Source organism: Vombatus ursinus, unplaced genomic scaffold (assembly GCF_900497805.2).
Source record: "Vombatus ursinus unplaced genomic scaffold, bare-nosed wombat genome assembly UNPS02014789.1, whole genome shotgun sequence".
In the NCBI taxonomy this organism is placed as follows: Eukaryota; Metazoa; Chordata; class Mammalia; order Diprotodontia; family Vombatidae; genus Vombatus; species Vombatus ursinus.
The window spans coordinates 9,442,078-9,453,607 of record NW_020954567.1 but is presented as its reverse complement, the minus strand read 5'-3'; the positions used below and the strand labels follow the sequence as shown (position 1 = coordinate 9,453,607).

The window sequence follows — 11,530 nt, the reverse complement described above, 5'->3', positions numbered from 1 at the left end:
TTATGTAATGAAATGGTACTCTCTGATTACATAGGATATGATCCCATTTTTCTGGTTCATGAATATTAATATTAAGTTCTGGATCAGTAAAGGGAGAATAAGGAAAAAAATGTAAATAAATGGAAAAATGCTGTTGCTTGGTCTCACCTTGATTTTTCATACCTCTTCCTCTTAGAATCAATCAAGGGGTTGAATTAGAGGCTCTCTTTGTGCTCTGACATTGAATCAAACTATGATTCTATGAGTCTTTTTCAGGTTTCAGTGATCTCAACTCTAACTCTGGATTTTTACTGCCAAGTGAACCTGTGAGTCCTCTTTCCTTGGAGAGGTAAATGCCTAGATAATTTTCTGAAATTCTTCCCTTCCTATAAGGTAATACAACTCAAAAGGAAATTTGAAACTTGCTCTTGGGAAAGATTTCTATGTGAAGAATAAATGACTCATATGGCTTAATGTAACATTTCTCCTAAGGGCATTTGCATTTAACAGAGCCAAAGGAATTAATCTCTAATTGTAGCATTCCTAGCATCAACAAACCAGCAGGGCTAGAGTTTGGCAGGTAACAAACCTACTGAAATCCCACCATCCTAAAGGCCAACCCTGGATCCCTATTACAATGGCAGTGTACTCTTTTAAAAGAAAGAAGTCAGAATTCAGGAGTCTTACCCCCCTCTCCCTTGTTTTTATTCTCAAATGCAACTTCAGTCTAATGATCAATCTTTATAGTCATTTGTTAGCAGCTGGACATATAATTTTAATTCTGTCTTTTATGGGTAAGCACCAAGTCTGTGAAAATGTAGAATCATATTTAACCCTGAAATGCTAAAACTTGATTTCCTGCCCTATCTATGGGATTGCCAGACAGGGAATACTGCCCACTTCCCAACACCCCATATTTAGGAAATCTATTGGGAATTTGTTTTTTCAGATTTCTAGGGTTTATTTTCCCTTCCAGGTTTGTAGAGTATGTTAACCAGATGTTACTGGTTGGATTGTTCAGAAAAACAGCCTCTTCTGTTCCCTGGCAGAGTGAAGCTACACGTCACTCGAGGTCTTCCGTGAGTCAGGCAATGGCCTCATTGAATTTCTGTAGCAGTCGTTCAGTTCTTTACTGACTTTTAGGATGACTGCTTTACTGTGGTTGAGTCAAACCAGTCAGTCTTTTTCTGAGGGTGATATACTCTAGCCCTAACACTTAATGCTGACTGCCCTGTTGGTCATATCACCCCTTCCACTTGAACCCACGTGTTTTGGGTTTTTTGGGGTTTTTTTGGGTTTTTTTTAACACTGTCATGGAAGAGATCCAGTGCACAGAGGAATTTCCTATAGATTGTGAGGTCTTCCAGATGCTTCTGCTTCTAGGTGAATTATACTGATCACATCAAGCCCTGGAATACTGGAGAGGCTCCTAAATGAGATTAATAACTACTTTAAAGCATTTGGCTTAAGTATCCACAGAGGGAAAACTAAGTGGATAAAAAAAATATTTATTATCCAGACTATATACATTTAGACAGACAATTTTATTATTTATATATTGGTGTGTGTATGCATATATACACATATACATGCCTACACTGGTGGAGGAATTATAAGTTCATCTACCCAAATGCACGTCACTCTGGGCAATAAGTAATATACATTAATATGTTAATTATATACCACAATATTATAATATATTGGCATATTAATTATATATTAATATATAATAACATCCCATATATTACTTATACATGGTATGTTTCTATATATTAAATATATTATATACTTTATACATGTGTTTGTGTATATATACATATATGCACATATGCATACATACACACGACACACATGCATGCACATATACACACTCAGGGTGCATGCATACATGCACATATATGTGTGCATGTATGTGCATACATGCTCGTGTGTGTGAGCACATGCATGCACATGCATGCCTATGTATGCACACATGCATACACATGCCCATGTATATGTGTGTATGTGTGTGTGTATAGAGAGAGAGAGAGAGAGAGTTAACCCAGGGTCATGCATTTATCAAGTGTCTGGGGAAGGATTCCAACTAAGTCTTCCTGACTCCAAGTCAAGCCCTCTACCCATTATGCTCCCTAGTCACCCTACTCACTACTATAAATGCAGTCTTATAGTTGACTTCATTAAATCAACTTCACAAATCCAGGGTAGTTTAGACAGCAGATTTTCTGAAAGAGATATGGAGATTCCAGTGTACTGAAAGTTCAATATGAATCAGAAGTGTGATATAGCAGCCAAAAAAATCTATTTTGATCTTGGGTAGTGCTAAAAGAAGAATATTTCTGAGAAATAAAGAGGGGACTTTCCTTTCGTCTCTGCCCTTGTCAGGCCACATTTGGAGTATTGGGCTCAGTTCGACAATTTAAGGAAACCATTGATAAGCTGGAGGGGGTCACATGGATGGCAATGAGGATGGTGAAGAAAGACCTTGAGTCCATTCATGTGAAGGACATGGGGAGATTCAGCCTGGAAAGGATTCAACTGAAGTGGGACTTGATTGCTGTCTTCAAGTATCTGAACATCTATCGTGTGGAAGAGATGTTATTAGACTTCTGTTTGGCCCCAGAGGGGAGAGTTATGAGAAGTAAGTAGAAAATTTACACTTGATGTCAGAAAAAAAAGTTTCCTCCACTTAGAGCTGTCTAGAAGAGGAATGGATTGCTTTGAAAGGTCACAAGATCATGCATTTAGAACTGGGAGAAACCTCATCAGTCTAGTTCAACACCCCCATTTATAGATCTGGAAACTGAGACCTGGAGATGTTGGTGATTTAGCCAAGGTCACCCAGGTTGTAAGAGGTAGAGCCAAGGCTTGATCCGAGGTCCTCTAATTCCAGGTCCATGCTGCTTTCCGCTTGACTGCGTTAGGAACTGGGAATGGGACCATAGAGTTCCCCTTCACTGCAAATCTTCAAGCAGAGGTGGGTTGGTCACTTACTGGGTATGTTACAATGGACATTAATTTTGGTATGAGTTGAACTAAAAGATTCCTGAAATCCATTCCAGCTCTCCAATTCTGTTATTCCAAATTGCTTAACAATACAAATAATTTGCACTATGTATTTTGTTGGCCTACCATCTTTGTCAAAATCCTAGGGCACTGAGGCACTGCCCTAGTAGGATTTGACCAGTGGGGCCTTATTTTTCTGCCATGACTCTGTTTCATCTTAATAAAATTTTAGCATTCAATCCCCCCCCCTTTTTTTTAAGCAAGCAAACAAAACCAGATGCTTTTCTTTGGATAGTTGGATATGGCATTTTAAGTTCCTGTATCCAGGACAGAAAGCAAAAATCTCAAATATGATTTTCTCTCAGGCCTGCTATAACTTTGTCTTTTTTTGGATTCAGAAGTAATTTAGTTTGCTTTGAAGCTATGGACTATGGACTGCTTTTTCAGAGCGGCACAAAAGAAGATGATAAAAGGACTTCCCTCAAGGTGCAGAAGCCTTTCCTCCCAAAAGCTAAAATAGCTACTTTGGTTTTGAATTAGACTTTCAGGGGCATGGGAAGGTGGAGGTGGGAGAGGGAATCACCTTTGGATGAAAACCAATTTTTTTTTAAATTCCAAAAGAATTTTTGTTTGAGAAATCTAAAGATAAGAATCCAGATAAAGACCTTGTAAATACAAGCCTATCCTTACCTTCAGAGTTAGTGACTCAGGGAACTGAGGTCTAGAGGACACAGGGAATGTGCTCAGATAGACATTAAGTAAGATAAGAAAAGCCTGGGCTTGGTAGTTGAATCTTGAGAGAATTAGCCTGCTTGCTAGTATGTTTTACCTGGCTAAGTCACTTAACTGTGTTTGCCTCACTTCCTCAACTGTAAAACGAGCTGGGGAAGGAAACAGCAAACCCCTCCAGTGCCTTTGCCAAGAAAACCCCAAATGGGTCACAAAGAGTTAGACATGACTGAAATGATTAAACAACAACAATGTGTATTCCTGCCCTTAACATATGATCTGACTGAGTGAACATGGAGTTTTCCTTTAGTTTGTGATTTCCTATGATAATAGCTAGCATTTATACAAAACTTTAAGGTTTGCAAAGGGCATTAGAAATATTATCTCTTTTCATTCTCATAATAACCCCTGTGGGTAGGTTGTATTATTATCCCAATTTTGCAGATGAGGAAACTGAGGAAGACAAGTTAAGTAACTCACCCAGGGTTACACAGTTACTAAGTATCTGAGGCATGATTTGAACTCATATCTTTCTGGCTCCAGGTTCAGCACTTGTTACACATCACTTAGCTGCCGTATAAGCCCTATGTTATCAATTTAATAACTTTTCCTTCTTTAATCATCTTGATTCTCACAATGCTAATAAACAGTACCATTTCTGCATCTCCCTAAATTAATAACAAAGAAACTTGGAATCATGGATCCATAGTTGGATGAGATATCAGAGATCATTTAGATGAGTAGTTCTCAAAATCTTTGATCTCATGCGTCCTTTACATTCTTAAAAGTTATTGAGGACCCCTCAAAGAGCTATCTATATCTATCACTTGTTCACTTTTCTATGGATATTTACCATTTTTCAAATTAAGACATCTTATTCTGTTATGAAAAATTTTTACTTCATGGACCCCCAGAAATTGTCTTGGGAACCCACAGGGGTCCCTGAACCACACTTCAGAATCATTCTAGATCAATTCTCTCATTTTACAGATGAGAAAACTGATCCAATCAATTGTTAGACTTGAGGAACTTGAATTCTAAAGCTAGTACTCTTTCCACCATACTATGTACCTTCCCCAATCCCAATTGAAATCTTCTTCCCCTGATGTCACCTCATCGTGGGGTTTTTATATGGTTATATATTTCGTTCAAAACCCGGGGGAAAAAACCAACAACAATTTGTATGACCTGTGAGCAAGAAACAAAACTTGCTGTTCCCACAATAGCCTTCTGTGAATTCTGTCTCATTTAGAACCAGGAAGGAAAAAAATGGGGTTCTTTGGAAAACTTACTGTGAAATAAAAATAGAAAGAGGAGTGGTTCAGTATCATGGGAGCAATGACCTTGTTTTTGCAAAGGGAGAAGAAAAGACCAAAGTAGTTAATTTAACCTTGAGAGTAAAGATTTTTAACTTTGGGAGGCTCCAAGGAAATGTGGGTTTCCTCGGTTGAAGCTCATGGATTGTAAACTTTTCTAATCTCTCCTACATCTGAATTTGTTATTGTGTCTTCTGTTCCTGGAGGCTCCTCCTTTTTTTTTTCTTATTTGAGACATTTCACATGTTAATCCCTTCCAAAGAATAAACCTGCTTTTTAAAATTCATAAATAGCCAACTGTATACTGTTATTTATGGCTCCCAAGAGTCTCGAGGAACATTATTTAATGGATAAGGCATTTGCCGAAAATTACACCTGCTTCATGATACATAGACACAGTGGGAGTCAAGCAGGTGGAGGGGTGAGAGAAAGAGGGCTCATACATTTTCTTGGAAGCTGAGAGCTAAAAACTTAAACAGTGGGAGCCCCAAAAGCCATAGGAATAATGTGAGAAAGAAGGGCTAGCCACGGAGATGAATCCTTAAAAGTAGATACCAAAGATGGAAGGCCAGACCCACAAATAATCTAACACCTTAGCATCCAATCCCAGGAGACCTGTTCCTATAAAAAAAAGTAGTAAATCTCAAAACTGTACTTTTTTCCATGGTGTTTATTGTGAGCATCAGTGTCATGATGATGAGAAACTGAATCAGCCTGTTGGCCTACAGCACAGTTTGCATTGGGATGGCTTGGAGAGAGTTGGAAGAATTAATTATGCTTGCCAGAAAGGCAAGAGGCCACCTTGCTGGCCATGACTGCAAACCACTCACTCAAAGCAGAGATTACTGGTGGAATTAGAATAGAAAAGACAGCTAGCTGCTTGTATGTCTTTTCAGTCAGACTGGGCTAGATGCCTATTTGTTGATGCCTTGATGGTCCACTTAGGAAATCCTATTGAAATAATAAAAAAGTAATTGAAAAATTAATAACTTTAGCAAAGTTGAAGGTTATGAAACAAATTTATAAAAATTAATAGGAATTCTATGTAATAATTACAAAATCCAAGAGGCAGTAACTGAAAGGAAAATCCCATTCAAGATATCTACAAAGTATATAAAATATTTAGGAGTTGGTCTACAAAAAGACCCTTAATACTTGAATAGATTCAGTTACTAAAACAAAAAAAAAACAAAAAAACAAAAAAAACCTCCTTAAAGAAATAAGAAAGTGGGACAAGTAAAGGAATATTCAGTTCTCATGGCTGGGCTATGTCAATTTAATACAAATGACAATTCTACCAAAGTTAATTGGCACATTTAATGATACCAAACCAATTTCCAACAGGATACTTTACAGAGTTAGATAAAGTAATGATAAAACTCATTTGGGGAAACAAAAGATCTAGTATATCATGAGAAATAATGAAAAAGGGAGAAAGGAAGAAAGAATAGGTTCTTCCAGTCATCAAACTCATTATGAAGCATCAGTCATCAAAACCATTTGGTACTAGTTTCTAAAAAAAATAGAAAAGCAGATTAATGAAACAGACTAAACAAGGGAGAATCATAAATAATGGAAGCCTGTAACCCAATGTTCAATAAACCCCAAAATATAAATTACTTAGAAAAGAACTCCTCATTTGAAAAAAATGGCTGGGAAAACTGGAAAGTAGTCCAGCAGAAAGAAGACTTACACTAACATCTTTTATGATATTCCACAATAAATTCAAAACGGATGTGTAACCTGAATATTAATACCATAAAAATTAGAAGAAAAGCAACTCATATGCCTTTTATAGCTATGGGTAAGGAATGAATTTTTAGCCCGCAATGGGCAGAGGCAATTACAAAAGATAATATTTAACTCTGATTGCATGAAATTGAAAGGCTTTTACACAAACAAAATTAATGTATCTAGGAAAAGAAAGGAAGCAGTAGACTGGGTGAAAAAAAAATCTTTGTTGTAAAATATCACTAATAAGAATTTGTCATCTAAGATATATAGACAATCCACAGAAATACATAAGACTAAAATTCATTACTCGGATAAGTGATAAATGATATGAACAAACTCCTGAAAAGAACAAAAGAACAAATTCTGAAAAGAACTACTTGTAACTTTATGAAAGAATGCTCAAAATCACTAATAATAAGAGAAATGCATATTAAAAAACCCTAAGGTTTTATCTCACACCCAACAAATTGATAAACATTAGAAAAGATGGGAATAGTACATGGTGGGGAATATGGAAAGATAAACATGCTAATGCTTTGTTGGTGTAGTTTTACAATCCTTCTAGAAAGCAATTTGGAATTTTGAAAATAACAGGATTGAAACATCCATCCATATCTTTTAATCCCATACCTCCATCTGACTTTAGTTTAGAAAATATTTGTTAACTCCTGTTAATTTCCAATTGCCAACCTGCACACTGCCTTGAACAATTTTAGGGGGCTGCTTTACAACACACTACAGAAGGCTTTGTGAATATAAAACTTTGGGAAGTCCCTCAGCCCCTTAGATCCTCTGGGGCTGTCTAGCGAATGAACCAGTCTAAGGAAATACAAGAACAAACGTGATAGCTGAAGCCAGTGAGAGGCTGTCTTCATCTACCTCTCATCTTTTGTTCTGAATTCTTCCTCCTCTCTTTTTTTTCTCTGCTCAGCAAATGTGGCTGGCAATAAAGTCCTCTGTGTTTGAACTGCCCTACATATTAATATATGAAGAATGCTTTCTATTTCATGTCCAAAGCTTTTTCTTTTAGACTTTTTCTCTGACATTTCATTTTCATCACAACAAATATTTATTAAATGTCTATTATGTGTAGGATACTGTACTTCATTCTGGAGATACTGAGGTGAAAATGACACAGTCACTCCTTCTACCACTCCCCTCATAAAGCTTACAAACCACTACAGAGATAAGGCAAGCATGTATATAATTGCAAGTTAGAATGAGATAAGCATAAAGGTCAAAAAGAGAGCTCAGAAATTCTAAGAGGGAGAGAATGCCTTCTGTCTGAAGGGATTTGAAGCCACAATTTTATTAATTTTTTTTATTTAAAAATATTTTGACTTTTTTTTTGTATTTCTAAATATATCCGTCCCTCATCAACCTTTGCAACAAAGAATTTTTAAAAAGGAAAAGTTACAGAGCTCAGCAACATTAAGCAACATATTAATCATGCCTGACAGTATATGTACTATTCTATAAGTTTAGTCCCTTACCTCTTCAAAGAAGGAATAGAGGGCATTTTCTCAACTGTTCTCTGGAGCCAAATCTGCTCATTATAATTATACTGTACTTTTTACTTTTTTCTTCTTTGTTTATTGTGGTGGGTTTTATTAATTTGGGGGGGGTCTCCTCAATTCACCTTATTAGTTTGTATGCCTTCCCACACTTCTGAATTCCTTAGAATTGTTGTTTCTTAAGGTACATTAATAGTACATTACATTCTCATACCACAACATATTTAGTCATTCCCCAATCAGTGCTCATTTTCTTTGTCTCCATTTCATTGTTAACATACAAAGACAGTTGCTGTGGCTGTTTTACTATAGAGAGGATCTTTCTTTTGTCTTTGAGCTCCTTTGGCTGTATACTAAGCAGCAGGATCTCTGGGACAGAGGTTATAGACATTTTATTCACTTTTTCCCCACATAATTCCAAATTTCTTTCCAGAGCAGACTAATTCAAAGTTCTATCTATAGTATGTTACTATGGCTGTCCTTACACAACTCCTTCAGTACTATTTCCATCTTTTGTCATCTTTTCTAATGAGTGTGATGTAAAACTTCAGAGTTGTTTTGATTTGTATTTCTCCTGAGGAAATCTTTCATGTGATTGTTACTAGTTTGTACTTCTTTTGAGAACTGTTCATATCCTTTGACCACTTGTTTAGTTATTTTCAGTTGTGTTGGATTCTTCGTGACCCCACTTGGGGTTTTCTTGTCAAAAGTACTGGAGTGATTTGCCATTTCCTTCTCAGATCATTTTATAGATGAGGAAACTGAGACAAACTGGGTGAAGTCATTTGCCCAGGGTCACTTAGCTAGTAAGTGTCAGAGGTTGGATTTGAACTCATAAAGATGAATCTTCCTAACTCCAGGTCTGGTACTCTATCCACTGCAGCACCTAGCTACCTACTGACCTACTGCCTTTTGCAAATTCTAATTCTTTTTGCATCTTGGATATCAGACCCTTATCAGAGATATTTGATACAGACATTTTTTCTCCAGGTGACACTTTCCCCTCTTATTATCACTTTATTAATTTTGTTCATGCAAAAGTTTTATAATTTCATGGATTTTAAATGAAGTATTTTATCTTTTATGATCAACTTTATCTTTTGCTTAGTTAAGAATTCTCTTGCTAGGCATAACTGTAAAAGGTATCTAATCTTGTTCTCTTTTCCTTTTTTCATTTTTATAATATTATTTTAAGGTTGTATATTTATTTTGAGTTTTATTGCAATAGATTGTAGAAGATGCTGGTCTATGTCTAATTTCTACCAAACTGCCTTTGAGTTTTCCTGTTATTTCTTGTTGAAAAGGGAACTATTTCCCAAGTAATTTATGGTTTGGGACTTATTAAACATTAGGCTAGATGAGGGCATTTAAAGAAAAAATAAGTCTTTGTAAAAATAGGTTCAATAGTATAAATAAGACCTGGTGAAACAGATGCTGTTTCTGTACCATTAGGTTTCATTATCTAGTAAAAAAAAAAAGATAAACTTAAAATGATAACTTTCCATAAAGTCAATGTGCAAAAAAGCATTTTAAAATACAAAATAATTCTATGCTAGATTATATGCTTAACTAGGAAAGTCAACCCAAATAAAGATGTTGAACTTTATTAAAATATGGCCCAAATGGTCACGGATTTTGTCGTTGGTCCTTGAAATGCATGAATGGAGAAAAATGTTTTCAAATGGTCCTAAGTCATGAGTAGCCTCTTTTGCTTTCATGATAATGGTGGAGAGGGGTGGCAGAAGGGACTAAGGATCATATAGTTTTTGTGCCTTCTATAAATACTAATGTAACTGTTGAAACTTTTGACATACAAACTTGTCAAATAAGCAAATGAAGGAATGAGAGGCTGTTAAAGATTGCAGTTCATAATCTATAACTAACATGGAAAAAATAAAAATACTTCTACATGAAAAAGGAAAAAGAGAAAATAAGGGCAGCAACCAAAGTATTTCAAAAGACAGTAACATCTCAGATGACAAACAGCAAGGCACAAGGGAATGAGAAAGCAGGAGAAAAAAAAGAACTCTCTAACACAGTGAACAAGTATTATGGGTTGAAAGATACTGAAGAGGATTTGCCAAAAGCAAAAAGAAATAACTTATGAAACAGTGAAAAAACAATGCTAGACATAGCACGAGATTCATCAAATTTGATAAAGGAAATGAAGAAAGATTTGATGTCCTTAAAGAAAGACCTGGAATTAATAATTAGCATTTATAATGAGAGGCTTATCAGTAAAAATAGAACAAGACAGATTAATAACCAGTCAACAATGTGGGGGGGGAGGGAACGGGAAGAGATGGAAAATGTGAATAGAGGAATGGAATCAGTGGGAAATACAACTCTCAGACTGGAAGGCAAATTGGCAGAAGTGACAGAAATGTAGCAAAGAAACATCAAAGGGTTATTCAACTGACAAAGAGGTCTGGAAATTTTACAAGGGAAGATGATGGAACTAGAAGGCAGATGATAACTTATGGATCCTCAGATTACCCCCAAAATGTAACAAAAAATGTCCAGTGACATTTTTTTTGAAATTACTCAAGAACATTTTCCACATTTGCTAGATCAAAAGACAGACTACTGATTGATATAATTATCCAGATCCCCTTGGGAGGGGGGGAACATCAGATTTAACTCGCCCAAACACATTGTAGTCAAACTCCAGTTTTACAAATGATGAGTATTTTAGGAACATTTAAAAGAAAAAAAGCTCTCTTATCAAGACACCCCAATTCAAATGACGTGGGATTTTTTTTCTTTTTGCTTTTTAGTGAGGCAATCGGGGTTAAGTGACTTGCCCAGGGTCATACAGCTAATAAGTGTCAAGTGTCTGAGGTTGGATTTGAACTCAGATCCTCCTGACTCCAAGGCCGGAGCTCTATCCACTGTGCCACATAGCTGCCCCATCACATGAGATTATTAACCCATCAAAAGAAAACAGAGGGGAAATTGAAACATGATTTTTAGAAGGTGCAGGGCCTGGACCCATGATTTATTGGTATCAGGGACTACTGAATGAGGAAACTACCCTATCGAGGCAGGTCAACATCTTCTATGTAACTTAAGTTTTAGAGGAGTCGCCTAGGGTAGTAAGAGAGTAAGAGACCTTTAGAGAGTCATACATTTAGCATCTCACATGGGACCTGAACCAAGGTCTTCCTACCTAAAGGTCAGCAATATATAGACTGCACTTTTCTTTCTGTCTCTCTCTCTCTCTCTCTCTCTCTCTCTCTCTCTCTCTCTCTCTCT

General features: G+C 36.3%; 1 pseudogene; it reads left to right on the top strand.

The window, feature by feature from the left end:
• The first annotated feature begins 977 nt into the window (after positions 1-977).
• LOC114047524 overlaps positions 978-11,530 on the top strand; it is a 110,499-nt pseudogene continuing 99,946 nt past the window's right edge.